The sequence below is a fragment of the Denticeps clupeoides genome, chromosome 20, assembly GCF_900700375.1.
Source record: "Denticeps clupeoides chromosome 20, fDenClu1.1, whole genome shotgun sequence".
Taxonomy (NCBI): Eukaryota; Metazoa; Chordata; class Actinopteri; order Clupeiformes; family Denticipitidae; genus Denticeps; species Denticeps clupeoides.
Window position 1 is genome coordinate 62,856 of NC_041726.1, and position 19,724 is coordinate 82,579.

The 19,724-nt window shown below is 41.1% G+C and overlaps 71 non-coding genes and 2 pseudogenes across 71 annotated transcripts; all 73 read left to right on the forward strand.

Moving 5' to 3' along the window:
- Positions 1 to 88: 88 nt before the first annotated feature.
- On the forward strand, positions 89 to 207 carry LOC114770769 (5S ribosomal RNA). The gene has a single exon (XR_003743419.1). It is a non-coding gene; the product is annotated as a 5S ribosomal RNA (ribosomal RNA).
- A 143-nt stretch (positions 208 to 350) lies between these two features.
- On the forward strand, positions 351 to 469 carry LOC114770842 (uncharacterized; annotated as a pseudogene).
- Positions 470 to 698: 229 nt separating this feature from the next.
- LOC114770780 (5S ribosomal RNA) lies at positions 699 to 817 on the forward strand. Its single transcript, XR_003743430.1, has one exon. It is a non-coding gene; the product is annotated as a 5S ribosomal RNA (ribosomal RNA).
- A 144-nt stretch (positions 818 to 961) lies between these two features.
- LOC114770791 (5S ribosomal RNA) lies at positions 962 to 1,080 on the forward strand. Its single transcript, XR_003743441.1, has one exon. It is a non-coding gene; the product is annotated as a 5S ribosomal RNA (ribosomal RNA).
- Positions 1,081 to 1,224: 144 nt separating this feature from the next.
- Positions 1,225 to 1,343, forward strand: LOC114770802 (5S ribosomal RNA). Its single transcript, XR_003743452.1, has one exon. It is a non-coding gene; the product is annotated as a 5S ribosomal RNA (ribosomal RNA).
- Positions 1,344 to 1,487: 144 nt separating this feature from the next.
- LOC114770814 (5S ribosomal RNA) lies at positions 1,488 to 1,606 on the forward strand. Its single transcript, XR_003743463.1, has one exon. It is a non-coding gene; the product is annotated as a 5S ribosomal RNA (ribosomal RNA).
- Positions 1,607 to 1,750: 144 nt separating this feature from the next.
- On the forward strand, positions 1,751 to 1,869 carry LOC114770825 (5S ribosomal RNA). The gene has a single exon (XR_003743474.1). It is a non-coding gene; the product is annotated as a 5S ribosomal RNA (ribosomal RNA).
- A 144-nt stretch (positions 1,870 to 2,013) lies between these two features.
- On the forward strand, positions 2,014 to 2,132 carry LOC114770837 (5S ribosomal RNA). The gene has a single exon (XR_003743480.1). It is a non-coding gene; the product is annotated as a 5S ribosomal RNA (ribosomal RNA).
- Positions 2,133 to 2,276: 144 nt separating this feature from the next.
- On the forward strand, positions 2,277 to 2,395 carry LOC114770849 (5S ribosomal RNA). The gene has a single exon (XR_003743482.1). It is a non-coding gene; the product is annotated as a 5S ribosomal RNA (ribosomal RNA).
- A 144-nt stretch (positions 2,396 to 2,539) lies between these two features.
- LOC114770862 (5S ribosomal RNA) lies at positions 2,540 to 2,658 on the forward strand. Its single transcript, XR_003743483.1, has one exon. It is a non-coding gene; the product is annotated as a 5S ribosomal RNA (ribosomal RNA).
- A 145-nt stretch (positions 2,659 to 2,803) lies between these two features.
- On the forward strand, positions 2,804 to 2,922 carry LOC114770874 (5S ribosomal RNA). The gene has a single exon (XR_003743484.1). It is a non-coding gene; the product is annotated as a 5S ribosomal RNA (ribosomal RNA).
- Positions 2,923 to 3,066: 144 nt separating this feature from the next.
- LOC114770885 (5S ribosomal RNA) lies at positions 3,067 to 3,185 on the forward strand. Its single transcript, XR_003743485.1, has one exon. It is a non-coding gene; the product is annotated as a 5S ribosomal RNA (ribosomal RNA).
- A 144-nt stretch (positions 3,186 to 3,329) lies between these two features.
- LOC114770895 (5S ribosomal RNA) lies at positions 3,330 to 3,448 on the forward strand. Its single transcript, XR_003743486.1, has one exon. It is a non-coding gene; the product is annotated as a 5S ribosomal RNA (ribosomal RNA).
- Positions 3,449 to 3,592: 144 nt separating this feature from the next.
- Positions 3,593 to 3,711, forward strand: LOC114770896 (5S ribosomal RNA). The gene has a single exon (XR_003743487.1). It is a non-coding gene; the product is annotated as a 5S ribosomal RNA (ribosomal RNA).
- A 144-nt stretch (positions 3,712 to 3,855) lies between these two features.
- LOC114770897 (5S ribosomal RNA) lies at positions 3,856 to 3,974 on the forward strand. Its single transcript, XR_003743488.1, has one exon. It is a non-coding gene; the product is annotated as a 5S ribosomal RNA (ribosomal RNA).
- A 144-nt stretch (positions 3,975 to 4,118) lies between these two features.
- On the forward strand, positions 4,119 to 4,237 carry LOC114770898 (5S ribosomal RNA). The gene has a single exon (XR_003743489.1). It is a non-coding gene; the product is annotated as a 5S ribosomal RNA (ribosomal RNA).
- A 144-nt stretch (positions 4,238 to 4,381) lies between these two features.
- Positions 4,382 to 4,500, forward strand: LOC114770899 (5S ribosomal RNA). The gene has a single exon (XR_003743490.1). It is a non-coding gene; the product is annotated as a 5S ribosomal RNA (ribosomal RNA).
- Positions 4,501 to 4,644: 144 nt separating this feature from the next.
- LOC114770907 (5S ribosomal RNA) lies at positions 4,645 to 4,763 on the forward strand. The gene has a single exon (XR_003743498.1). It is a non-coding gene; the product is annotated as a 5S ribosomal RNA (ribosomal RNA).
- A 144-nt stretch (positions 4,764 to 4,907) lies between these two features.
- LOC114770784 (5S ribosomal RNA) lies at positions 4,908 to 5,026 on the forward strand. The gene has a single exon (XR_003743434.1). It is a non-coding gene; the product is annotated as a 5S ribosomal RNA (ribosomal RNA).
- A 144-nt stretch (positions 5,027 to 5,170) lies between these two features.
- On the forward strand, positions 5,171 to 5,289 carry LOC114770919 (5S ribosomal RNA). Its single transcript, XR_003743506.1, has one exon. It is a non-coding gene; the product is annotated as a 5S ribosomal RNA (ribosomal RNA).
- Positions 5,290 to 5,433: 144 nt separating this feature from the next.
- Positions 5,434 to 5,552, forward strand: LOC114770930 (5S ribosomal RNA). The gene has a single exon (XR_003743514.1). It is a non-coding gene; the product is annotated as a 5S ribosomal RNA (ribosomal RNA).
- A 144-nt stretch (positions 5,553 to 5,696) lies between these two features.
- LOC114770777 (5S ribosomal RNA) lies at positions 5,697 to 5,815 on the forward strand. The gene has a single exon (XR_003743427.1). It is a non-coding gene; the product is annotated as a 5S ribosomal RNA (ribosomal RNA).
- A 144-nt stretch (positions 5,816 to 5,959) lies between these two features.
- On the forward strand, positions 5,960 to 6,078 carry LOC114770936 (5S ribosomal RNA). Its single transcript, XR_003743520.1, has one exon. It is a non-coding gene; the product is annotated as a 5S ribosomal RNA (ribosomal RNA).
- A 144-nt stretch (positions 6,079 to 6,222) lies between these two features.
- On the forward strand, positions 6,223 to 6,341 carry LOC114770937 (5S ribosomal RNA). The gene has a single exon (XR_003743521.1). It is a non-coding gene; the product is annotated as a 5S ribosomal RNA (ribosomal RNA).
- A 144-nt stretch (positions 6,342 to 6,485) lies between these two features.
- Positions 6,486 to 6,604, forward strand: LOC114770938 (5S ribosomal RNA). Its single transcript, XR_003743522.1, has one exon. It is a non-coding gene; the product is annotated as a 5S ribosomal RNA (ribosomal RNA).
- A 144-nt stretch (positions 6,605 to 6,748) lies between these two features.
- LOC114770940 (5S ribosomal RNA) lies at positions 6,749 to 6,867 on the forward strand. Its single transcript, XR_003743523.1, has one exon. It is a non-coding gene; the product is annotated as a 5S ribosomal RNA (ribosomal RNA).
- A 144-nt stretch (positions 6,868 to 7,011) lies between these two features.
- On the forward strand, positions 7,012 to 7,130 carry LOC114770941 (5S ribosomal RNA). The gene has a single exon (XR_003743524.1). It is a non-coding gene; the product is annotated as a 5S ribosomal RNA (ribosomal RNA).
- Positions 7,131 to 7,274: 144 nt separating this feature from the next.
- LOC114770942 (5S ribosomal RNA) lies at positions 7,275 to 7,393 on the forward strand. Its single transcript, XR_003743525.1, has one exon. It is a non-coding gene; the product is annotated as a 5S ribosomal RNA (ribosomal RNA).
- Positions 7,394 to 7,537: 144 nt separating this feature from the next.
- LOC114770943 (5S ribosomal RNA) lies at positions 7,538 to 7,656 on the forward strand. Its single transcript, XR_003743526.1, has one exon. It is a non-coding gene; the product is annotated as a 5S ribosomal RNA (ribosomal RNA).
- Positions 7,657 to 7,800: 144 nt separating this feature from the next.
- Positions 7,801 to 7,919, forward strand: LOC114770944 (5S ribosomal RNA). The gene has a single exon (XR_003743527.1). It is a non-coding gene; the product is annotated as a 5S ribosomal RNA (ribosomal RNA).
- A 144-nt stretch (positions 7,920 to 8,063) lies between these two features.
- Positions 8,064 to 8,182, forward strand: LOC114770771 (5S ribosomal RNA). The gene has a single exon (XR_003743421.1). It is a non-coding gene; the product is annotated as a 5S ribosomal RNA (ribosomal RNA).
- A 144-nt stretch (positions 8,183 to 8,326) lies between these two features.
- On the forward strand, positions 8,327 to 8,445 carry LOC114770946 (5S ribosomal RNA). The gene has a single exon (XR_003743529.1). It is a non-coding gene; the product is annotated as a 5S ribosomal RNA (ribosomal RNA).
- Positions 8,446 to 8,589: 144 nt separating this feature from the next.
- On the forward strand, positions 8,590 to 8,708 carry LOC114770947 (5S ribosomal RNA). The gene has a single exon (XR_003743530.1). It is a non-coding gene; the product is annotated as a 5S ribosomal RNA (ribosomal RNA).
- A 144-nt stretch (positions 8,709 to 8,852) lies between these two features.
- Positions 8,853 to 8,971, forward strand: LOC114770948 (5S ribosomal RNA). Its single transcript, XR_003743531.1, has one exon. It is a non-coding gene; the product is annotated as a 5S ribosomal RNA (ribosomal RNA).
- A 144-nt stretch (positions 8,972 to 9,115) lies between these two features.
- Positions 9,116 to 9,234, forward strand: LOC114770949 (5S ribosomal RNA). Its single transcript, XR_003743532.1, has one exon. It is a non-coding gene; the product is annotated as a 5S ribosomal RNA (ribosomal RNA).
- Positions 9,235 to 9,378: 144 nt separating this feature from the next.
- On the forward strand, positions 9,379 to 9,497 carry LOC114770950 (5S ribosomal RNA). Its single transcript, XR_003743533.1, has one exon. It is a non-coding gene; the product is annotated as a 5S ribosomal RNA (ribosomal RNA).
- A 144-nt stretch (positions 9,498 to 9,641) lies between these two features.
- On the forward strand, positions 9,642 to 9,760 carry LOC114770951 (5S ribosomal RNA). The gene has a single exon (XR_003743534.1). It is a non-coding gene; the product is annotated as a 5S ribosomal RNA (ribosomal RNA).
- A 144-nt stretch (positions 9,761 to 9,904) lies between these two features.
- On the forward strand, positions 9,905 to 10,023 carry LOC114770952 (5S ribosomal RNA). Its single transcript, XR_003743535.1, has one exon. It is a non-coding gene; the product is annotated as a 5S ribosomal RNA (ribosomal RNA).
- A 144-nt stretch (positions 10,024 to 10,167) lies between these two features.
- On the forward strand, positions 10,168 to 10,286 carry LOC114770953 (5S ribosomal RNA). The gene has a single exon (XR_003743536.1). It is a non-coding gene; the product is annotated as a 5S ribosomal RNA (ribosomal RNA).
- A 144-nt stretch (positions 10,287 to 10,430) lies between these two features.
- LOC114770954 (5S ribosomal RNA) lies at positions 10,431 to 10,549 on the forward strand. Its single transcript, XR_003743537.1, has one exon. It is a non-coding gene; the product is annotated as a 5S ribosomal RNA (ribosomal RNA).
- Positions 10,550 to 10,693: 144 nt separating this feature from the next.
- LOC114770955 (5S ribosomal RNA) lies at positions 10,694 to 10,812 on the forward strand. The gene has a single exon (XR_003743538.1). It is a non-coding gene; the product is annotated as a 5S ribosomal RNA (ribosomal RNA).
- Positions 10,813 to 10,956: 144 nt separating this feature from the next.
- LOC114770773 (5S ribosomal RNA) lies at positions 10,957 to 11,075 on the forward strand. The gene has a single exon (XR_003743423.1). It is a non-coding gene; the product is annotated as a 5S ribosomal RNA (ribosomal RNA).
- Positions 11,076 to 11,219: 144 nt separating this feature from the next.
- LOC114770957 (5S ribosomal RNA) lies at positions 11,220 to 11,338 on the forward strand. Its single transcript, XR_003743540.1, has one exon. It is a non-coding gene; the product is annotated as a 5S ribosomal RNA (ribosomal RNA).
- A 144-nt stretch (positions 11,339 to 11,482) lies between these two features.
- LOC114770958 (5S ribosomal RNA) lies at positions 11,483 to 11,601 on the forward strand. The gene has a single exon (XR_003743541.1). It is a non-coding gene; the product is annotated as a 5S ribosomal RNA (ribosomal RNA).
- A 144-nt stretch (positions 11,602 to 11,745) lies between these two features.
- LOC114770959 (5S ribosomal RNA) lies at positions 11,746 to 11,864 on the forward strand. Its single transcript, XR_003743542.1, has one exon. It is a non-coding gene; the product is annotated as a 5S ribosomal RNA (ribosomal RNA).
- Positions 11,865 to 12,008: 144 nt separating this feature from the next.
- On the forward strand, positions 12,009 to 12,127 carry LOC114770960 (5S ribosomal RNA). The gene has a single exon (XR_003743543.1). It is a non-coding gene; the product is annotated as a 5S ribosomal RNA (ribosomal RNA).
- Positions 12,128 to 12,271: 144 nt separating this feature from the next.
- LOC114770961 (5S ribosomal RNA) lies at positions 12,272 to 12,390 on the forward strand. The gene has a single exon (XR_003743544.1). It is a non-coding gene; the product is annotated as a 5S ribosomal RNA (ribosomal RNA).
- Positions 12,391 to 12,534: 144 nt separating this feature from the next.
- Positions 12,535 to 12,653, forward strand: LOC114770730 (5S ribosomal RNA). The gene has a single exon (XR_003743381.1). It is a non-coding gene; the product is annotated as a 5S ribosomal RNA (ribosomal RNA).
- Positions 12,654 to 12,797: 144 nt separating this feature from the next.
- Positions 12,798 to 12,916, forward strand: LOC114770731 (5S ribosomal RNA). Its single transcript, XR_003743382.1, has one exon. It is a non-coding gene; the product is annotated as a 5S ribosomal RNA (ribosomal RNA).
- A 144-nt stretch (positions 12,917 to 13,060) lies between these two features.
- LOC114770732 (5S ribosomal RNA) lies at positions 13,061 to 13,179 on the forward strand. Its single transcript, XR_003743383.1, has one exon. It is a non-coding gene; the product is annotated as a 5S ribosomal RNA (ribosomal RNA).
- A 144-nt stretch (positions 13,180 to 13,323) lies between these two features.
- Positions 13,324 to 13,442, forward strand: LOC114770770 (5S ribosomal RNA). Its single transcript, XR_003743420.1, has one exon. It is a non-coding gene; the product is annotated as a 5S ribosomal RNA (ribosomal RNA).
- Positions 13,443 to 13,586: 144 nt separating this feature from the next.
- Positions 13,587 to 13,705, forward strand: LOC114770733 (5S ribosomal RNA). Its single transcript, XR_003743384.1, has one exon. It is a non-coding gene; the product is annotated as a 5S ribosomal RNA (ribosomal RNA).
- A 143-nt stretch (positions 13,706 to 13,848) lies between these two features.
- On the forward strand, positions 13,849 to 13,967 carry LOC114770734 (5S ribosomal RNA). The gene has a single exon (XR_003743385.1). It is a non-coding gene; the product is annotated as a 5S ribosomal RNA (ribosomal RNA).
- A 583-nt stretch (positions 13,968 to 14,550) lies between these two features.
- Positions 14,551 to 14,669, forward strand: LOC114770836 (uncharacterized; annotated as a pseudogene).
- Positions 14,670 to 14,813: 144 nt separating this feature from the next.
- Positions 14,814 to 14,932, forward strand: LOC114770736 (5S ribosomal RNA). Its single transcript, XR_003743387.1, has one exon. It is a non-coding gene; the product is annotated as a 5S ribosomal RNA (ribosomal RNA).
- Positions 14,933 to 15,076: 144 nt separating this feature from the next.
- LOC114770737 (5S ribosomal RNA) lies at positions 15,077 to 15,195 on the forward strand. The gene has a single exon (XR_003743388.1). It is a non-coding gene; the product is annotated as a 5S ribosomal RNA (ribosomal RNA).
- A 144-nt stretch (positions 15,196 to 15,339) lies between these two features.
- On the forward strand, positions 15,340 to 15,458 carry LOC114770738 (5S ribosomal RNA). Its single transcript, XR_003743389.1, has one exon. It is a non-coding gene; the product is annotated as a 5S ribosomal RNA (ribosomal RNA).
- A 144-nt stretch (positions 15,459 to 15,602) lies between these two features.
- LOC114770739 (5S ribosomal RNA) lies at positions 15,603 to 15,721 on the forward strand. Its single transcript, XR_003743390.1, has one exon. It is a non-coding gene; the product is annotated as a 5S ribosomal RNA (ribosomal RNA).
- Positions 15,722 to 15,865: 144 nt separating this feature from the next.
- LOC114770740 (5S ribosomal RNA) lies at positions 15,866 to 15,984 on the forward strand. Its single transcript, XR_003743391.1, has one exon. It is a non-coding gene; the product is annotated as a 5S ribosomal RNA (ribosomal RNA).
- Positions 15,985 to 16,128: 144 nt separating this feature from the next.
- LOC114770741 (5S ribosomal RNA) lies at positions 16,129 to 16,247 on the forward strand. Its single transcript, XR_003743392.1, has one exon. It is a non-coding gene; the product is annotated as a 5S ribosomal RNA (ribosomal RNA).
- A 144-nt stretch (positions 16,248 to 16,391) lies between these two features.
- LOC114770742 (5S ribosomal RNA) lies at positions 16,392 to 16,510 on the forward strand. The gene has a single exon (XR_003743393.1). It is a non-coding gene; the product is annotated as a 5S ribosomal RNA (ribosomal RNA).
- Positions 16,511 to 16,654: 144 nt separating this feature from the next.
- LOC114770743 (5S ribosomal RNA) lies at positions 16,655 to 16,773 on the forward strand. The gene has a single exon (XR_003743394.1). It is a non-coding gene; the product is annotated as a 5S ribosomal RNA (ribosomal RNA).
- A 143-nt stretch (positions 16,774 to 16,916) lies between these two features.
- On the forward strand, positions 16,917 to 17,035 carry LOC114770744 (5S ribosomal RNA). The gene has a single exon (XR_003743395.1). It is a non-coding gene; the product is annotated as a 5S ribosomal RNA (ribosomal RNA).
- Positions 17,036 to 17,180: 145 nt separating this feature from the next.
- LOC114770745 (5S ribosomal RNA) lies at positions 17,181 to 17,299 on the forward strand. The gene has a single exon (XR_003743396.1). It is a non-coding gene; the product is annotated as a 5S ribosomal RNA (ribosomal RNA).
- Positions 17,300 to 17,443: 144 nt separating this feature from the next.
- LOC114770747 (5S ribosomal RNA) lies at positions 17,444 to 17,562 on the forward strand. The gene has a single exon (XR_003743398.1). It is a non-coding gene; the product is annotated as a 5S ribosomal RNA (ribosomal RNA).
- Positions 17,563 to 17,706: 144 nt separating this feature from the next.
- LOC114770749 (5S ribosomal RNA) lies at positions 17,707 to 17,825 on the forward strand. Its single transcript, XR_003743399.1, has one exon. It is a non-coding gene; the product is annotated as a 5S ribosomal RNA (ribosomal RNA).
- Positions 17,826 to 17,969: 144 nt separating this feature from the next.
- LOC114770750 (5S ribosomal RNA) lies at positions 17,970 to 18,088 on the forward strand. The gene has a single exon (XR_003743400.1). It is a non-coding gene; the product is annotated as a 5S ribosomal RNA (ribosomal RNA).
- Positions 18,089 to 18,232: 144 nt separating this feature from the next.
- Positions 18,233 to 18,351, forward strand: LOC114770751 (5S ribosomal RNA). Its single transcript, XR_003743401.1, has one exon. It is a non-coding gene; the product is annotated as a 5S ribosomal RNA (ribosomal RNA).
- Positions 18,352 to 18,495: 144 nt separating this feature from the next.
- LOC114770752 (5S ribosomal RNA) lies at positions 18,496 to 18,614 on the forward strand. Its single transcript, XR_003743402.1, has one exon. It is a non-coding gene; the product is annotated as a 5S ribosomal RNA (ribosomal RNA).
- Positions 18,615 to 18,758: 144 nt separating this feature from the next.
- LOC114770753 (5S ribosomal RNA) lies at positions 18,759 to 18,877 on the forward strand. Its single transcript, XR_003743403.1, has one exon. It is a non-coding gene; the product is annotated as a 5S ribosomal RNA (ribosomal RNA).
- Positions 18,878 to 19,021: 144 nt separating this feature from the next.
- Positions 19,022 to 19,140, forward strand: LOC114770754 (5S ribosomal RNA). The gene has a single exon (XR_003743404.1). It is a non-coding gene; the product is annotated as a 5S ribosomal RNA (ribosomal RNA).
- Positions 19,141 to 19,284: 144 nt separating this feature from the next.
- LOC114770755 (5S ribosomal RNA) lies at positions 19,285 to 19,403 on the forward strand. Its single transcript, XR_003743405.1, has one exon. It is a non-coding gene; the product is annotated as a 5S ribosomal RNA (ribosomal RNA).
- A 144-nt stretch (positions 19,404 to 19,547) lies between these two features.
- Positions 19,548 to 19,666, forward strand: LOC114770756 (5S ribosomal RNA). Its single transcript, XR_003743406.1, has one exon. It is a non-coding gene; the product is annotated as a 5S ribosomal RNA (ribosomal RNA).
- The last annotated feature ends 58 nt before the right edge of the window (positions 19,667 to 19,724 follow it).

Here is a 19,724-nt window from a genome sequence, read left to right on the forward strand (position 1 = left end):
TTTCTAAAGTAAGTTAAGAGGTATTTTCACTCTGTGATATGTTTTCAAGCCTAGGTTGTTTAAAGTCCAAGATTTTCAAGCAGAGATTGCTTACGGCCATACCAGCCCAAGAACGCCCGGTCTCGTCTGATCTCGGAAGCTAAGAAGGCTTGGGCCTGGTTAGTACTTGGATGGGAGACCTCCTGGGAATACCAGGTGCTGTAAGCTTTAACTGTTGAAAAACTTTTTAAAATGTTTTTTTTGCATCGCTTTGTTAGTTTTTTTCTAAAGTAAGTTAAGAGGTATTTTCACTCTGTGATATGTTTTTCAAGCCTAGGTTGTTTAAAGTCCAAGATTTTCAAGCAGAGATTGCTTACGGCCATACCAGCCCAAGAACGCCCGGTCTCGTCTGATCTCGGAAGCTAAGAAGGCTTGGGCCTGGTTAGTACTTGGATGGGAGACCTCCTGGGAAATTCCAGGTGCTTAAGCTTTAACTGTTGAAAAACTTTTTAAAATGAAGTTTTTTTGCATCGCTTTGTTAGTTTTTTTCTAAGAGTAAGTTAAGAGGTATTTTTCACTCTGTGATATGTTTTCAAGCCTAGGTTGTTTAAAGTCCAAGATTTTCAAGCAGAGATGCTTACGGCCATACCAGCCCAAGAACGCCCGGTCTCGTCTGATCTCGGACGTTGTTTAAAGTCCAAGATTTTCAAGCAGAGATTGCTTACGGCCATACCAGCCCAAGAACGCCCGGTCTCGTCTGATCTCGGAAGCTAAGAAGGCTTGGGCCTGGTTAGTACTTGGATGGGAGACCTCCTGGGAATACCAGGTGCTGTAAGCTTTAACTGTTGAAAAACTTTTTAAAATGAAGTTTTTTTGCATCGCTTTGTTAGTTTTTTTCTAAAGTAAGTTAAGAGGTATTTTCACTCTGTGATATGTTTTCAAGCCTAGGTTGTTTAAAGTCCAAGATTTTCAAGCAGAGATTGCTTACGGCCATACCAGCCCAAGAACGCCCGGTCTCGTCTGATCTCGGAAGCTAAGAAGGCTTGGGCCTGGTTAGTACTTGGATGGGAGACCTCCTGGGAATACCAGGTGCTGTAAGCTTTAACTGTTGAAAAACTTTTTAAAATGAAGTTTTTTTGCATCGCTTTGTTAGTTTTTTTCTAAAGTAAGTTAAGAGGTATTTTCACTCTGTGATATGTTTTCAAGCCTAGGTTGTTTAAAGTCCAAGATTTTCAAGCAGAGATTGCTTACGGCCATACCAGCCCAAGAACGCCCGGTCTCGTCTGATCTCGGAAGCTAAGAAGGCTTGGGCCTGGTTAGTACTTGGATGGGAGACCTCCTGGGAATACCAGGTGCTGTAAGCTTTAACTGTTGAAAAACTTTTTAAAATGAAGTTTTTTTGCATCGCTTTGTTAGTTTTTTTCTAAAGTAAGTTAAGAGGTATTTTCACTCTGTGATATGTTTTCAAGCCTAGGTTGTTTAAAGTCCAAGATTTTCAAGCAGAGATTGCTTACGGCCATACCAGCCCAAGAACGCCCGGTCTCGTCTGATCTCGGAAGCTAAGAAGGCTTGGGCCTGGTTAGTACTTGGATGGGAGACCTCCTGGGAATACCAGGTGCTGTAAGCTTTAACTGTTGAAAAACTTTTTAAAATGAAGTTTTTTTGCATCGCTTTGTTAGTTTTTTTCTAAAGTAAGTTAAGAGGTATTTTCACTCTGTGATATGTTTTCAAGCCTAGGTTGTTTAAAGTCCAAGATTTTCAAGCAGAGATTGCTTACGGCCATACCAGCCCAAGAACGCCCGGTCTCGTCTGATCTCGGAAGCTAAGAAGGCTTGGGCCTGGTTAGTACTTGGATGGGAGACCTCCTGGGAATACCAGGTGCTGTAAGCTTTAACTGTTGAAAAACTTTTTAAAATGAAGTTTTTTTGCATCGCTTTGTTAGTTTTTTTCTAAAGTAAGTTAAGAGGTATTTTCACTCTGTGATATGTTTTCAAGCCTAGGTTGTTTAAAGTCCAAGATTTTCAAGCAGAGATTGCTTACGGCCATACCAGCCCAAGAACGCCCGGTCTCGTCTGATCTCGGAAGCTAAGAAGGCTTGGGCCTGGTTAGTACTTGGATGGGAGACCTCCTGGGAATACCAGGTGCTGTAAGCTTTAACTGTTGAAAAACTTTTTAAAATGAAGTTTTTTTGCATCGCTTTGTTAGTTTTTTTCTAAAGTAAGTTAAGAGGTATTTTCACTCTGTGATATGTTTTCAAGCCTAGGTTGTTTAAAGTCCAAGATTTTCAAGCAGAGATTGCTTACGGCCATACCAGCCCAAGAACGCCCGGTCTCGTCTGATCTCGGAAGCTAAGAAGGCTTGGGCCTGGTTAGTACTTGGATGGGAGACCTCCTGGGAATACCAGGTGCTGTAAGCTTTAACTGTTGAAAAACTTTTTAAAATGAAGTTTTTTTGCATCGCTTTGTTAGTTTTTTTCTAAAGTAAGTTAAGAGGTATTTTCACTCTGTGATATGTTTTCAAGCCTAGGTTGTTTAAAGTCCAAGATTTTCAAGCAGAGATTGCTTACGGCCATACCAGCCCAAGAACGCCCGGTCTCGTCTGATCTCGGAAGCTAAGAAGGCTTGGGCCTGGTTAGTACTTGGATGGGAGACCTCCTGGGAATACCAGGTGCTGTAAGCTTTAACTGTTGAAAAACTTTTTAAAATGAAGTTTTTTTGCATCGCTTTGTTAGTTTTTTTCTAAAGTAAGTTAAGAGGTATTTTCACTCTGTGATATGTTTTCAAGCCTAGGTTGTTTTAAAGTCCAAGATTTTCAAGCAGAGATTGCTTACGGCCATACCAGCCCAAGAACGCCCGGTCTCGTCTGATCTCGGAAGCTAAGAAGGCTTGGGCCTGGTTAGTACTTGGATGGGAGACCTCCTGGGAATACCAGGTGCTGTAAGCTTTAACTGTTGAAAAACTTTTTAAAATGAAGTTTTTTTGCATCGCTTTGTTAGTTTTTTTCTAAAGTAAGTTAAGAGGTATTTTCACTCTGTGATATGTTTTCAAGCCTAGGTTGTTTAAAGTCCAAGATTTTCAAGCAGAGATTGCTTACGGCCATACCAGCCCAAGAACGCCCGGTCTCGTCTGATCTCGGAAGCTAAGAAGGCTTGGGCCTGGTTAGTACTTGGATGGGAGACCTCCTGGGAATACCAGGTGCTGTAAGCTTTAATTGGTGAAAAACTTTTTAAAATGAAGTTTTTTTGCATCGCTTTGTTAGTTTTTTTCTAAAGTAAGTTAAGAGGTATTTTCACTCTGTGATATGTTTTCAAGCCTAGGTTGTTTAAAGTCCAAGATTTTCAAGCAGAGATTGCTTACGGCCATACCAGCCCAAGAACGCCCGGTCTCGTCTGATCTCGGAAGCTAAGAAGGCTTGGGCCTGGTTAGTACTTGGATGGGAGACCTCCTGGGAATACCAGGTGCTGTAAGCTTTAACTGTTGAAAAACTTTTTAAAATGAAGTTTTTTTGCATCGCTTTGTTAGTTTTTTTCTAAAGTAAGTTAAGAGGTATTTTCACTCTGTGATATGTTTTCAAGCCTAGGTTGTTTAAAGTCCAAGATTTTCAAGCAGAGATTGCTTACGGCCATACCAGCCCAAGAACGCCCGGTCTCGTCTGATCTCGGAAGCTAAGAAGGCTTGGGCCTGGTTAGTACTTGGATGGGAGACCTCCTGGGAATACCAGGTGCTGTAAGCTTTAACTGTTGAAAAACTTTTTAAAATGAAGTTTTTTTGCATCGCTTTGTTAGTTTTTTTCTAAAGTAAGTTAAGAGGTATTTTCACTCTGTGATATGTTTTCAAGCCTAGGTTGTTTAAAGTCCAAGATTTTCAAGCAGAGATTGCTTACGGCCATACCAGCCCAAGAACGCCCGGTCTCGTCTGATCTCGGAAGCTAAGAAGGCTTGGGCCTGGTTAGTACTTGGATGGGAGACCTCCTGGGAATACCAGGTGCTGTAAGCTTTAACTGTTGAAAAACTTTTTAAAATGAAGTTTTTTTGCATCGCTTTGTTAGTTTTTTTCTAAAGTAAGTTAAGAGGTATTTTCACTCTGTGATATGTTTTCAAGCCTAGGTTGTTTAAAGTCCAAGATTTTCAAGCAGAGATTGCTTACGGCCATACCAGCCCAAGAACGCCCGGTCTCGTCTGATCTCGGAAGCTAAGAAGGCTTGGGCCTGGTTAGTACTTGGATGGGAGACCTCCTGGGAATACCAGGTGCTGTAAGCTTTAACTGTTGAAAAACTTTTTAAAATGAAGTTTTTTTGCATCGCTTTGTTAGTTTTTTTCTAAAGTAAGTTAAGAGGTATTTTCACTCTGTGATATGTTTTCAAGCCTAGGTTGTTTAAAGTCCAAGATTTTCAAGCAGAGATTGCTTACGGCCATACCAGCCCAAGAACGCCCGGTCTCGTCTGATCTCGGAAGCTAAGAAGGCTTGGGCCTGGTTAGTACTTGGATGGGAGACCTCCTGGGAATACCAGGTGCTGTAAGCTTTAACTGTTGAAAAACTTTTTAAAATGAAGTTTTTTTGCATCGCTTTGTTAGTTTTTTTCTAAAGTAAGTTAAGAGGTATTTTCACTCTGTGATATGTTTTCAAGCCTAGGTTGTTTAAAGTCCAAGATTTTCAAGCAGAGATTGCTTACGGCCATACCAGCCCAAGAACGCCCGGTCTCGTCTGATCTCGGAAGCTAAGAAGGCTTGGGCCTGGTTAGTACTTGGATGGGAGACCTCCTGGGAATACCAGGTGCTGTAAGCTTTAACTGTTGAAAAACTTTTTAAAATGAAGTTTTTTTGCATCGCTTTGTTAGTTTTTTTCTAAAGTAAGTTAAGAGGTATTTTCACTCTGTGATATGTTTTCAAGCCTAGGTTGTTTAAAGTCCAAGATTTTCAAGCAGAGATTGCTTACGGCCATACCAGCCCAAGAACGCCCGGTCTTGTCTGATCTCGGAAGCTAAGAAGGCTTGGGCCTGGTTAGTACTTGGATGGGAGACCTCCTGGGAATACCAGGTGCTGTAAGCTTTAACTGTTGAAAAACTTTTTAAAATGAAGTTTTTTTGCATCGCTTTGTTAGTTTTTTTCTAAAGTAAGTTAAGAGGTATTTTCACTCTGTGATATGTTTTCAAGCCTAGGTTGTTTAAAGTCCAAGATTTTCAAGCAGAGATTGCTTACGGCCATACCAGCCCAAGAACGCCCGGTCTCGTCTGATCTCGGAAGCTAAGAAGGCTTGGGCCTGGTTAGTACTTGGATGGGAGACCTCCTGGGAATACCAGGTGCTGTAAGCTTTAACTGTTGAAAAACTTTTTAAAATGAAGTTTTTTTGCATCGCTTTGTTAGTTTTTTTCTAAAGTAAGTTAAGAGGTATTTTCACTCTGTGATATGTTTTCAAGCCTAGGTTGTTTAAAGTCCAAGATTTTCAAGCAGAGATTGCTTACGGCCATACCAGCCCAAGAACGCCCGGTCTCGTCTGATCTCGGAAGCTAAGAAGGCTTGGGCCTGGTTAGTACTTGGATGGGAGACCTCCTGGGAATACCAGGTGCTGTAAGCTTTAACTGTTGAAAAACTTTTTAAAATGAAGTTTTTTTGCATCGCTTTGTTAGTTTTTTTCTAAAGTAAGTTAAGAGGTATTTTCACTCTGTGATATGTTTTCAAGCCTAGGTTGTTTAAAGTCCAAGATTTTCAAGCAGAGATTGCTTACGGCCATACCAGCCCAAGAACGCCCGGTCTCGTCTGATCTTGGAAGCTAAGAAGGCTTGGGCCTGGTTAGTACTTGGATGGGAGACCTCCTGGGAATACCAGGTGCTGTAAGCTTTAACTGTTGAAAAACTTTTTAAAATGAAGTTTTTTTGCATCGCTTTGTTAGTTTTTTTCTAAAGTAAGTTAAGAGGTATTTTCACTCTGTGATATGTTTTCAAGCCTAGGTTGTTTAAAGTCCAAGATTTTCAAGCAGAGATTGCTTACGGCCATACCAGCCCAAGAACGCCCGGTCTCGTCTGATCTCGGAAGCTAAGAAGGCTTGGGCCTGGTTAGTACTTGGATGGGAGACCTCCTGGGAATACCAGGTGCTGTAAGCTTTAACTGTTGAAAAACTTTTTAAAATGTAGTTTTTTTGCATCGCTTTGTTAGTTTTTTTCTAAAGTAAGTTAAGAGGTATTTTCACTCTGTGATATGTTTTCAAGCCTAGGTTGTTTAAAGTCCAAGATTTTCAAGCAGAGATTGCTTACGGCCATACCAGCCCAAGAACGCCCGGTCTCGTCTGATCTCGGAAGCTAAGAAGGCTTGGGCCTGGTTAGTACTTGGATGGGAGACCTCCTGGGAATACCAGGTGCTGTAAGCTTTAACTGTTGAAAAACTTTTTAAAATGAAGTTTTTTTGCATCGCTTTGTTAGTTTTTTTCTAAAGTAAGTTAAGAGGTATTTTCACTCTGTGATATGTTTTCAAGCCTAGGTTGTTTAAAGTCCAAGATTTTCAAGCAGAGATTGCTTACGGCCATACCAGCCCAAGAACGCCCGGTCTCGTCTGATCTCGGAAGCTAAGAAGGCTTGGGCCTGGTTAGTACTTGGATGGGAGACCTCCTGGGAATACCAGGTGCTGTAAGCTTTAACTGTTGAAAAACTTTTTAAAATGAAGTTTTTTTGCATCGCTTTGTTAGTTTTTTTCTAAAGTAAGTTAAGAGGTATTTTCACTCTGTGATATGTTTTCAAGCCTAGGTTGTTTAAAGTCCAAGATTTTCAAGCAGAGATTGCTTACGGCCATACCAGCCCAAGAACGCCCGGTCTCGTCTGATCTCGGAAGCTAAGAAGGCTTGGGCCTGGTTAGTACTTGGATGGGAGACCTCCTGGGAATACCAGGTGCTGTAAGCTTTAACTGTTGAAAAACTTTTTAAAATGAAGTTTTTTTGCATCGCTTTGTTAGTTTTTTTCTAAAGTAAGTTAAGAGGTATTTTCACTCTGTGATATGTTTTCAAGCCTAGGTTGTTTAAAGTCCAAGATTTTCAAGCAGAGATTGCTTACGGCCATACCAGCCCAAGAACGCCCGGTCTCGTCTGATCTCGGAAGCTAAGAAGGCTTGGGCCTGGTTAGTACTTGGATGGGAGACCTCCTGGGAATACCAGGTGCTGTAAGCTTTAACTGTTGAAAAACTTTTTAAAATGAAGTTTTTTTGCATCGCTTTGTTAGTTTTTTTCTAAAGTAAGTTAAGAGGTATTTTCACTCTGTGATATGTTTTCAAGCCTAGGTTGTTTAAAGTCCAAGATTTTCAAGCAGAGATTGCTTACGGCCATACCAGCCCAAGAACGCCCGGTCTCGTCTGATCTCGGAAGCTAAGAAGGCTTGGGCCTGGTTAGTACTTGGATGGGAGACCTCCTGGGAATACCAGGTGCTGTAAGCTTTAACTGTTGAAAAACTTTTTAAAATGAAGTTTTTTTGCATCGCTTTGTTAGTTTTTTTCTAAAGTAAGTTAAGAGGTATTTTCACTCTGTGATATGTTTTCAAGCCTAGGTTGTTTAAAGTCCAAGATTTTCAAGCAGAGATTGCTTACGGCCATACCAGCCCAAGAACGCCCGGTCTCGTCTGATCTCGGAAGCTAAGAAGGCTTGGGCCTGGTTAGTACTTGGATGGGAGACCTCCTGGGAATACCAGGTGCTGTAAGCTTTAACTGTTGAAAAACTTTTTAAAATGAAGTTTTTTTGCATCGCTTTGTTAGTTTTTTTCTAAAGTAAGTTAAGAGGTATTTTCACTCTGTGATATGTTTTCAAGCCTAGGTTGTTTAAAGTCCAAGATTTTCAAGCAGAGATTGCTTACGGCCATACCAGCCCAAGAACGCCCGGTCTCGTCTGATCTCGGAAGCTAAGAAGGCTTGGGCCTGGTTAGTACTTGGATGGGAGACCTCCTGGGAATACCAGGTGCTGTAAGCTTTAACTGTTGAAAAACTTTTTAAAATGAAGTTTTTTTGCATCGCTTTGTTAGTTTTTTTCTAAAGTAAGTTAAGAGGTATTTTCACTCTGTGATATGTTTTCAAGCCTAGGTTGTTTAAAGTCCAAGATTTTCAAGCAGAGATTGCTTACGGCCATACCAGCCCAAGAACGCTCGGTCTCGTCTGATCTCGGAAGCTAAGAAGGCTTGGGCCTGGTTAGTACTTGGATGGGAGACCTCCTGGGAATACCAGGTGCTGTAAGCTTTAACTGTTGAAAAACTTTTTAAAATGAAGTTTTTTTGCATCGCTTTGTTAGTTTTTTTCTAAAGTAAGTTAAGAGGTATTTTCACTCTGTGATATGTTTTCAAGCCTAGGTTGTTTAAAGTCCAAGATTTTCAAGCAGAGATTGCTTACGGCCATACCAGCCCAAGAACGCCCGGTCTCGTCTGATCTCGGAAGCTAAGAAGGCTTGGGCCTGGTTAGTACTTGGATGGGAGACCTCCTGGGAATACCAGGTGCTGTAAGCTTTAACTGTTGAAAAACTTTTTAAAATGAAGTTTTTTTGCATCGCTTTGTTAGTTTTTTTCTAAAGTAAGTTAAGAGGTATTTTCACTCTGTGATATGTTTTCAAGCCTAGGTTGTTTAAAGTCCAAGATTTTCAAGCAGAGATTGCTTACGGCCATACCAGCCCAAGAACGCCCGGTCTCGTCTGATCTCGGAAGCTAAGAAGGCTTGGGCCTGGTTAGTACTTGGATGGGAGACCTCCTGGGAATACCAGGTGCTGTAAGCTTTAACTGTTGAAAAACTTTTTAAAATGAAGTTTTTTTGCATCGCTTTGTTAGTTTTTTTCTAAAGTAAGTTAAGAGGTATTTTCACTCTGTGATATGTTTTCAAGCCTAGGTTGTTTAAAGTCCAAGATTTTCAAGCAGAGATTGCTTACGGCCATACCAGCCCAAGAACGCCCGGTCTCGTCTGATCTCGGAAGCTAAGAAGGCTTGGGCCTGGTTAGTACTTGGATGGGAGACCTCCTGGGAATACCAGGTGCTGTAAGCTTTAACTGTTGAAAAACTTTTTAAAATGAAGTTTTTTTGCATCGCTTTGTTAGTTTTTTTCTAAAGTAAGTTAAGAGGTATTTTCACTCTGTGATATGTTTTCAAGCCTAGGTTGTTTAAAGTCCAAGATTTTCAAGCAGAGATTGCTTACGGCCATACCAGCCCAAGAACGCCCGGTCTCGTCTGATCTCGGAAGCTAAGAAGGCTTGGGCCTGGTTAGTACTTGGATGGGAGACCTCCTGGGAATACCAGGTGCTGTAAGCTTTAACTGTTGAAAACCTTTTTAAAATGAAGTTTTTTTGCATCGCTTTGTTAGTTTTTTTCTAAAGTAAGTTAAGAGGTATTTTCACTCTGTGATATGTTTTCAAGCCTAGGTTGTTTAAAGTCCAAGATTTTCAAGCAGAGATTGCTTACGGCCATACCAGCCCAAGAACGCCCGGTCTCGTCTGATCTCGGAAGCTAAGAAGGCTTGGGCCTGGTTAGTACTTGGATGGGAGACCTCCTGGGAATACCAGGTGCTGTAAGCTTTAACTGTTGAAAAACTTTTTAAAATGAAGTTTTTTTGCATCGCTTTGTTAGTTTTTTTCTAAAGTAAGTTAAGAGGTATTTTCACTCTGTGATATGTTTTCAAGCCTAGGTTGTTTAAAGTCCAAGATTTTCAAGCAGAGATTGCTTACGGCCATACCAGCCCAAGAACGCCCGGTCTCGTCTGATCTCGGAAGCTAAGAAGGCTTGGGCCTGGTTAGTACTTGGATGGGAGACCTCCTGGGAATACCAGGTGCTGTAAGCTTTAACTGTTGAAAAACTTTTTAAAATGAAGTTTTTTTGCATCGCTTTGTTAGTTTTTTTCTAAAGTAAGTTAAGAGGTATTTTCACTCTGTGATATGTTTTCAAGCCTAGGTTGTTTAAAGTCCAAGATTTTCAAGCAGAGATTGCTTACGGCCATACCAGCCCAAGAACGCCCGGTCTCGTCTGATCTCGGAAGCTAAGAAGGCTTGGGCCTGGTTAGTACTTGGATGGGAGACCTCCTGGGAATACCAGGTGCTGTAAGCTTTAACTGTTGAAAAACTTTTTAAAATGAAGTTTTTTTGCATCGCTTTGTTAGTTTTTTTCTAAAGTAAGTTAAGAGGTATTTTCACTCTGTGATTTGTTTTCAAGCCTAGGTTGTTTAAAGTCCAAGATTTTCAAGCAGAGATTGCTTACGGCCATACCAGCCCAAGAACGCCCGGTCTCGTCTGATCTCGGAAGCTAAGAAGGCTTGGGCCTGGTTAGTACTTGGATGGGAGACCTCCTGGGAATACCAGGTGCTGTAAGCTTTAACTGTTGAAAAACTTTTTAAAATGAAGTTTTTTTGCATCGCTTTGTTAGTTTTTTTCTAAAGTAAGTTAAGAGGTATTTTCACTCTGTGATATGTTTTCAAGCCTAGGTTGTTTAAAGTCCAAGATTTTCAAGCAGAGATTGCTTACGGCCATACCAGCCCAAGAACGCCCGGTCTCGTCTGATCTCGGAAGCTAAGAAGGCTTGGGCCTGGTTAGTACTTGGATGGGAGACCTCCTGGGAATACCAGGTGCTGTAAGCTTTAACTGTTGAAAAACTTTTTAAAATGAAGTTTTTTTGCATCGCTTTGTTAGTTTTTTTCTAAAGTAAGTTAAGAGGTATTTTCACTCTGTGATATGTTTTCAAGCCTAGGTTGTTTAAAGTCCAAGATTTTCAAGCAGAGATTGCTTACGGCCATACCAGCCCAAGAACGCCCGGTCTCGTCTGATCTCGGAAGCTAAGAAGGCTTGGGCCTGGTTAGTACTTGGATGGGAGACCTCCTGGGAATACCAGGTGCTGTAAGCTTTAACTGTTGAAAAACTTTTTAAAATGAAGTTTTTTTGCATCGCTTTGTTAGTTTTTTTCTAAAGTAAGTTAAGAGGTATTTTCACTCTGTGATATGTTTTCAAGCCTAGGTTGTTTAAAGTCCAAGATTTTCAAGCAGAGATTGCTTACGGCCATACCAGCCCAAGAACGCCCGGTCTCGTGTGATCTCGGAAGCTAAGAAGGCTTGGGCCTGGTTAGTACTTGGATGGGAGACCTCCTGGGAATACCAGGTGCTGTAAGCTTTAACTGTTGAAAAACTTTTTAAAATGAAGTTTTTTTGCATCGCTTTGTTAGTTTTTTTCTAAAGTAAGTTAAGAGGTATTTTCACTCTGTGATATGTTTTCAAGCCTAGGTTGTTTAAAGTCCAAGATTTTCAAGCAGAGATTGCTTACGGCCATACCAGCCCAAGAACGCCCGGTCTCGTCTGATCTCGGAAGCTAAGAAGGCTTGGGCCTGGTTAGTACTTGGATGGGAGACCTCCTGGGAATACCAGGTGCTGTAAGCTTTAACTGTTGAAAAACTTTTTAAAATGAAGTTTTTTTGCATCGCTTTGTTAGTTTTTTTCTAAAGTAAGTTAAGAGGTATTTTCACTCTGTGATATGTTTTCAAGCCTAGGTTGTTTAAAGTCCAAGATTTTCAAGCAGAGATTGCTTACGGCCATACCAGCCCAAGAACGCCCGGTCTCGTCTGATCTCGGAAGCTAAGAAGGCTTGGGCCTGGTTAGTACTTGGATGGGAGACCTCCTGGGAATACCAGGTGCTGTAAGCTTTAACTGTTGAAAAACTTTTTAAAATGAAGTTTTTTTGCATCGCTTTGTTAGTTTTTTTCTAAAGTAAGTTAAGAGGTATTTTCACTCTGTGATATGTTTTCAAGCCTAGGTTGTTTAAAGTCCAAGATTTTCAAGCAGAGATTGCTTACGGCCATACCAGCCCAAGAACGCCCGGTCTCGTCTGATCTCGGAAGCTAAGAAGGCTTGGGCCTGGTTAGTACTTGGATGGGAGACCTCCTGGGAATACCAGGTGCTGTAAGCTTTAACTGTTGAAAAACTTTTTAAAATGAAGTTTTTTTGCATCGCTTTGTTAGTTTTTTTCTAAAGTAAGTTAAGAGGTATTTTCACTCTGTGATATGTTTTCAAGCCTAGGTTGTTTAAAGTCCAAGATTTTCAAGCAGAGATTGCTTACGGCCATACCAGCCCAAGAACGCCCGGTCTCGTCTGATCTCGGAAGCTAAGAAGGCTTGGGCCTGGTTAGTACTTGGATGGGAGACCTCCTGGGAATACCAGGTGCTGTAAGCTTTAACTGTTGAAAAACTTTTTAAAATGAAGTTTTTTTGCATCGCTTTGTTAGTTTTTTTCTAAAGTAAGTTAAGAGGTATTTTCACTCTGTGATATGTTTTCAAGCCTAGGTTGTTTAAAGTCCAAGATTTTCAAGCAGAGATTGCTTACGGCCATACCAGCCCAAGAACGCCCGGTCTCGTCTGATCTCGGAAGCTAAGAAGGCTTGGGCCTGGTTAGTACTTGGATGGGAGACCTCCTGGGAATACCAGGTGCTGTAAGCTTTAACTGTTGAAAAACTTTTTAAAATGAAGTTTTTTTGCATCGCTTTGTTAGTTTTTTTCTAAAGTAAGTTAAGAGGTATTTTCACTCTGTGATATGTTTTCAAGCCTAGGTTGTTTAAAGTCCAAGATTTTCAAGCAGAGATTGCTTACGGCCATACCAGCCCAAGAACGCCCGGTCTCGTCTGATCTCGGAAGCTAAGAAGGCTTGGGCCTGGTTAGTACTTGGATGGGAGACCTCCTGGGAATACCAGGTGCTGTAAGCTTTAACTGTTGAAAAACTTTTTAAAATGAAGTTTTTTTGCATCGCTTTGTTAGTTTTTTTCTAAAGTAAGTTAAGAGGTATTTTCACTCTGTGATATGTTTTCAAGCCTAGGTTGTTTAAAGTCCAAGATTTTCAAGCAGAGATTGCTTACGGCCATACCAGCCCAAGAACGCCCGGTCTCGTCTGATCTCGGAAGCTAAGAAGGCTTGGGCCTGGTTAGTACTTGGATGGGAGACCTCCTGGGAATACCAGGTGCTGTAAGCTTTAACTGTTGAAAAACTTTTTAAAATGAAGTTTTTTTGCATCGCTTTGTTAGTTTTTTTCTAAAGTAAGTTAAGAGGTATTTTCACTCTGTGATATGTTTTCAAGCCTAGGTTGTTTAAAGTCCAAGATTTTCAAGCAGAGATTGCTTACGGCCATACCAGCCCAAGAACGCCCGGTCTCGTCTGATCTCGGAAGCTAAGAAGGCTTGGGCCTGGTTAGTACTTGGATGGGAGACCTCCTGGGAATACCAGGTGCTGTAAGCTTTAACTGTTGAAAAACTTTTTAAAATGAAGTTTTTTTGCATCGCTTTGTTAGTTTTTTTCTAAAGTAAGTTAAGAGGTATTTTCACTCTGTGATATGTTTTCAAGCCTAGGTTGTTTAAAGTCCAAGATTTTCAAGCAGAGATTGCTTACGGCCATACCAGCCCAAGAACGCCCGGTCTCGTCTGATCTCGGAAGCTAAGAAGGCTTGGGCCTGGTTAGTACTTGGATGGGAGACCTCCTGGGAATGCCAGGTGCTGTAAGCTTTAACTGTTGAAAAACTTTTTAAAATGAAGTTTTTTTGCATCGCTTTGTTAGTTTTTTTCTAAAGTAAGTTAAGAGGTATTTTCACTCTGTGATATGTTTTCAAGCCTAGGTTGTTTAAAGTCCAAGATTTTCAAGCAGAGATTGCTTACGGCCATACCAGCCCAAGAACGCCCGGTCTCGTCTGATCTCGGAAGCTAAGAAGGCTTGGGCCTGGTTAGTACTTGGATGGGAGACCTCCTGGGAATACCAGGTGCTGTAAGCTTTAACTGTTGAAAAACTTTTTAAATGAAGTTTTTTTGCATCGCTTTGTTAGTTTTTTTCTAAAGTAAGTTAAGAGGTATTTTCACTCTGTGATATGTTTTCAAGCCTAGGTTGTTTAAAGTCCAAGATTTTCAAGCAGAGATTGCTTACGGCCATACCAGCCCAAGAACGCCCGGTCTCGTCTGATCTCGGAAGCTAAGAAGGCTTGGGCCTGGTTAGTACTTGGATGGGAGACCTCCTGGGAATACCAGGTGCTGTAAGCTTTAACTGTTGAAAAACTTTTTAAAATGAAGTTTTTTTTGCATCGCTTTGTTAGTTTTTTTCTAAAGTAAGTTAAGAGGTATTTTCACTCTGTGATATGTTTTCAAGCCTAGGTTGTTTAAGCCAACATCTGTATTTGTAATGTTAACATCTAAATGACATCAGCATTAATCATTAGCTGCTTGGAAGAGAAACCGAGGAACAAGAGAAGTGTTGCAACACAAAGTCGCCGGGGCGAGGTGACCGAGACCTGGCGGGATCTGGGAAAACAGCGAACAGAGAACTTGCAGATGGAAAAAAGGAGACCACCAATCATGAGATAAACAACAGTGAAGTTCTACGAATTTCTATGTTCGGGACAAACCCATCTGACGTCTGAAAGTATCACCCTGTATTGAATAAAAAGAGGAGGCACGTCAGAAACCACAGAGCTGTTGGAGGCAACCTGTGGGTGTGTTTCTGATAGCTCTCCTTGCAAGTAAACGAACTCGACCTGCTTCGTGTCTTCCTTCTCCAGTTATTTAATAAGTGTTAGAACAAGGTTTAACTCTGACATTTAAAGTCCAAGATTTTCAAGCAGAGAGTGCTTATGGCCATACCAGCCCAAGAACGCCCTGCCTCGTCTGATCTCGGAAGCTAAGAAGGCTTGGGCCTGGTTAGTACTTGGATGGGAGACCTCCTGGGAATACCAGGTGCTGTAAGCTTTAACTGTTGAAAAACTTTTTAAAATGAAGTTTTTTTGCATCGCTTTGTTAGTTTTTTTCTAAAGTAAGTTAAGAGGTATTTTCACTCTGTGATATGTTTTCAAGCCTAGGTTGTTTAAAGTCCAAGATTTTCAAGCAGAGATTGCTTACGGCCATACCAGCCCAAGAACGCCCGGTCTCGTCTGATCTCGGAAGCTAAGAAGGCTTGGGCCTGGTTAGTACTTGGATGGGAGACCTCCTGGGAATACCAGGTGCTGTAAGCTTTAACTGTTGAAAAACTTTTTAAAATGAAGTTTTTTTGCATCGCTTTGTTAGTTTTTTTCTAAAGTAAGTTAAGAGGTATTTTCACTCTGTGATATGTTTTCAAGCCTAGGTTGTTTAAAGTCCAAGATTTTCAAGCAGAGATTGCTTACGGCCATACCAGCCCAAGAACGCCCGGTCTCGTCTGATCTCGGAAGCTAAGAAGGCTTGGGCCTGGTTAGTACTTGGATGGGAGACCTCCTGGGAATACCAGGTGCTGTAAGCTTTAACTGTTGAAAAACTTTTTAAAATGAAGTTTTTTTGCATCGCTTTGTTAGTTTTTTTCTAAAGTAAGTTAAGAGGTATTTTCACTCTGTGATATGTTTTCAAGCCTAGGTTGTTTAAAGTCCAAGATTTTCAAGCAGAGATTGCTTACGGCCATACCAGCCCAAGAACGCCCGGTCTCGTCTGATCTCGGAAGCTAAGAAGGCTTGGGCCTGGTTAGTACTTGGATGGGAGACCTCCTGGGAATACCAGGTGCTGTAAGCTTTAACTGTTGAAAAACTTTTTAAAATGAAGTTTTTTTGCATCGCTTTGTTAGTTTTTTTCTAAAGTAAGTTAAGAGGTATTTTCACTCTGTGATATGTTTTCAAGCCTAGGTTGTTTAAAGTCCAAGATTTTCAAGCAGAGATTGCTTACGGCCATACCAGCCCAAGAACGCCCGGTCTCGTCTGATCTCGGAAGCTAAGAAGGCTTGGGCCTGGTTAGTACTTGGATGGGAGACCTCCTGGGAATACCAGGTGCTGTAAGCTTTAACTGTTGAAAAACTTTTTAAAATGAAGTTTTTTTGCATCGCTTTGTTAGTTTTTTTCTAAAGTAAGTTAAGAGGTATTTTCACTCTGTGATATGTTTTCAAGCCTAGGTTGTTTAAAGTCCAAGATTTTCAAGCAGAGATTGCTTACGGCCATACCAGCCCAAGAACGCCCGGTCTCGTCTGATCTCGGAAGCTAAGAAGGCTTGGGCCTGGTTAGTACTTGGATGGGAGACCTCCTGGGAATACCAGGTGCTGTAAGCTTTAACTGTTGAAAAACTTTTTAAAATGAAGTTTTTTTGCATCGCTTTGTTAGTTTTTTTCTAAAGTAAGTTAAGAGGTATTTTCACTCTGTGATATGTTTTCAAGCCTAGGTTGTTTAAAGTCCAAGATTTTCAAGCAGAGATTGCTTACGGCCATACCAGCCCAAGAACGCCCGGTCTCGTCTGATCTCGGAAGCTAAGAAGGCTTGGGCCTGGTTAGTACTTGGATGGGAGACCTCCTGGGAATACCAGGTGCTGTAAGCTTTAACTGTTGAAAAACTTTTTAAAATGAAGTTTTTTTGCATCGCTTTGTTAGTTTTTTTCTAAAGTAAGTTAAGAGGTATTTTCACTCTGTGATATGTTTTCAAGCCTAGGTTGTTTAAAGTCCAAGATTTTCAAGCAGAGATTGCTTACGGCCATACCAGCCCAAGAACGCCCGGTCTCGTCTGATCTCGGAAGCTAAGAAGGCTTGGGCCTGGTTAGTACTTGGATGGGAGACCTCCTGGGAATACCAGGTGCTGTAAGCTTTAACTGTTGAAAAACTTTTTAAAATGAAGTTTTTTTGCATCGCTTTGTTAGTTTTTTTCTAAAGTAAGTTAAGAGGTATTTTCACTCTGTGATATGTTTTCAAGCCTAGGTTGTTTAAAGTCCAAGATTTTCAAGCAGAGATTGCTTACGGCCATACCAGCCCAAGAACGCCCGGTCTCGTCTGATCTCGGAAGCTAAGAAGGCTTGGGCCTGGTTAGTACTTGGATGGGAGACCTCCTGGGAATACCAGGTGCTGTAAGCTTTAACTGTTGAAAAACTTTTTAAATGAAGTTTTTTTGCATCGCTTTGTTAGTTTTTTTCTAAAGTAAGTTAAGAGGTATTTTCACTCTGTGATATGTTTTCAAGCCTAGGTTGTTTAAAGTCCAAGATTTTCAAGCAGAGATTGCTTACGGCCATACCAGCCCAAGAACGCCCGGTCTCGTCTGATCTCGGAAGCTAAGAAGGCTTGGGCCTGGTTAGTACTTGGATGGGAGACCTCCTGGGAATACCAGGTGCTGTAAGCTTTAACTGTTGAAAAACTTTTTAAAATGAAGTTTTTTTTGCATCGCTTTGTTAGTTTTTTTCTAAAGTAAGTTAAGAGGTATTTTCACTCTGTGATATGTTTTCAAGCCTAGGTTGTTTAAAGTCCAAGATTTTCAAGCAGAGATTGCTTACGGCCATACCAGCCCAAGAACGCCCGGTCTCGTCTGATCTCGGAAGCTAAGAAGGCTTGGGCCTGGTTAGTACTTGGATGGGAGACCTCCTGGGAATACCAGGTGCTGTAAGCTTTAACTGTTGAAAAACTTTTTAAAATGAAGTTTTTTTGCATCGCTTTGTTAGTTTTTTTCTAAAGTAAGTTAAGAGGTATTTTCACTCTGTGATATGTTTTCAAGCCTAGGTTGTTTAAAGTCCAAGATTTTCAAGCAGAGATTGCTTACGGCCATACCAGCCCAAGAACGCCCGGTCTCGTCTGATCTCGGAAGCTAAGAAGGCTTGGGCCTGGTTAGTACTTGGATGGGAGACCTCCTGGGAATACCAGGTGCTGTAAGCTTTAACTGTTGAAAAACTTTTTAAAATGAAGTTTTTTTGCATCGCTTTGTTAGTTTTTTTCTAAAGTAAGTTAAGAGGTATTTTCACTCTGTGATATGTTTTCAAGCCTAGGTTGTTTAAAGTCCAAGATTTTCAAGCAGAGATTGCTTACGGCCATACCAGCCCAAGAACGCCCGGTCTCGTCTGATCTCGGAAGCTAAGAAGGCTTGGGCCTGGTTAGTACTTGGATGGGAGACCTCCTGGGAATACCAGGTGCTGTAAGCTTTAACTGTTGAAAAACTTTTTAAAATGAAGTTTTTTTGCATCGCTTTGTTAGTTTTTTTCTAAAGTAAGTTAAGAGGTATTTTCACTCTGTGATATGTTTTCAAGCCTAGGTTGTTTAAAGTCCAAGATTTTCAAGCAGAGATTGCTTACGGCCATACCAGCCCAAGAACGCCCGGTCTCGTCTGATCTCGGAAGCTAAGAAGGCTTGGGCCTGGTTAGTACTTGGATGGGAGACCTCCTGGGAATACCAGGTGCTGTAAGCTTTAACTGTTGAAAAACTTTTTAAAATGAAGTTTTTTTGCATCGCTTTGTTAGTTTTTTTCTAAAGTAAGTTAAGAGGTATTTTCACTCTGTGATATGTTTTCAAGCCTAGGTTGTTTAAAGTCCAAGATTTTCAAGCAGAGATTGCTTACGGCCATACCAGCCCAAGAACGCCCGGTCTCGTCTGATCTCGGAAGCTAAGAAGGCTTGGGCCTGGTTAGTACTTGGATGGGAGACCTCCTGGGAATACCAGGTGCTGTAAGCTTTAACTGTTGAAAAACTTTTTAAAATGAAGTTTTTTTGCATCGCTTTGTTAGTTTTTTTCTAAAGTAAGTTAAGAGGTATTTTCACTCTGTGATATGTTTTCAAGCCTAGGTTGTTTAAAGTCCAAGATTTTCAAGCAGAGATTGCTTACGGCCATACCAGCCCAAGAACGCCCGGTCTCGTCTGATCTCGGAAGCTAAGAAGGCTTGGGCCTGGTTAGTACTTGGATGGGAGACCTCCTGGGAATACCAGGTGCTGTAAGCTTTAACTGTTGAAAAACTTTTTAAAATGAAGTTTTTTTGCATCGCTTTGTTAGTTTTTTTCTAAAGTAAGTTAAGAGGTATTTTCACTCTGTGATATGTTTTCAAGCCTAGGTTGTTTAAAGTCCAAGATTTTCAAGCAGAGATTGCTTACGGCCATACCAGCCCAAGAACGCCCGGTCTCGTCTGATCTCGGAAGCTAAGAAGGCTTGGGCCTGGTTAGTACTTGGATGGGAGACCTCCTGGGAATACCAGGTGCTGTAAGCTTTAACTGTTGAAAAACTTTTTAAAATGAAGTTTTTTTGCATCGCTTTGTTAGTTTTTTTCTAAAGTAAGTTAAGAGGTATTTTCACTCTGTGATATGTTTTCAAGCCTAGGTTGTTTAAAGTCCAAGATTTTCAAGCAGAGATTGCTTACGGCCATACCAGCCCAAGAACGCCCGGTCTCGTCTGATCTCGGAAGCTAAGAAGGCTTGGGCCTGGTTAGTACTTGGATGGGAGACCTCCTGGGAATACCAGGTGCTGTAAGCTTTAACTGTTGAAAAACTTTTTAAAATGAAGTTTTTTTGCATCGCTTTGTTAGTTTTTTTCTAAAGTAAGTTAAGAGGTATTTTCACTCTGTGATATGTTTTCAAGCCTAGGTTGTTTAAAGTCCAAGATTTTCAAGCAGAGATTGCTTACGGCCATACCAGCCCAAGAACGCCCGGTCTCGTCTGATCTCGGAAGCTAAGAAGGCTTGGGCCTGGTTAGTACTTGGATGGGAGACCTCCTGGGAATACCAGGTGCTGTAAGCTTTAACTGTTGAAAAACTTTTTAAAATGAAGTTTTTTTGCATCGCTTTGTTAGTTTTTTTCTAAAGTAAGTTAAGAGGTATTTTCACTCTGTGATATGTTTTCAAGCCTAGGTTGTTTAAAGTCCAAGATTTTCAAGCAGAGATTGCTTACGGCCATACCAGCCCAAGAACGCCCGGTCTCGTCTGATCTCGGAAGCTAAGAAGGCTTGGGCCTGGTTAGTACTTGGATGGGAGACCTCCTGGGAATACCAGGTGCTGTAAGCTTTAACTGTTGAAAAACTTTTTAAAATGAAGTTTTTTTGCATCGCTTTGTTAGTTTTTT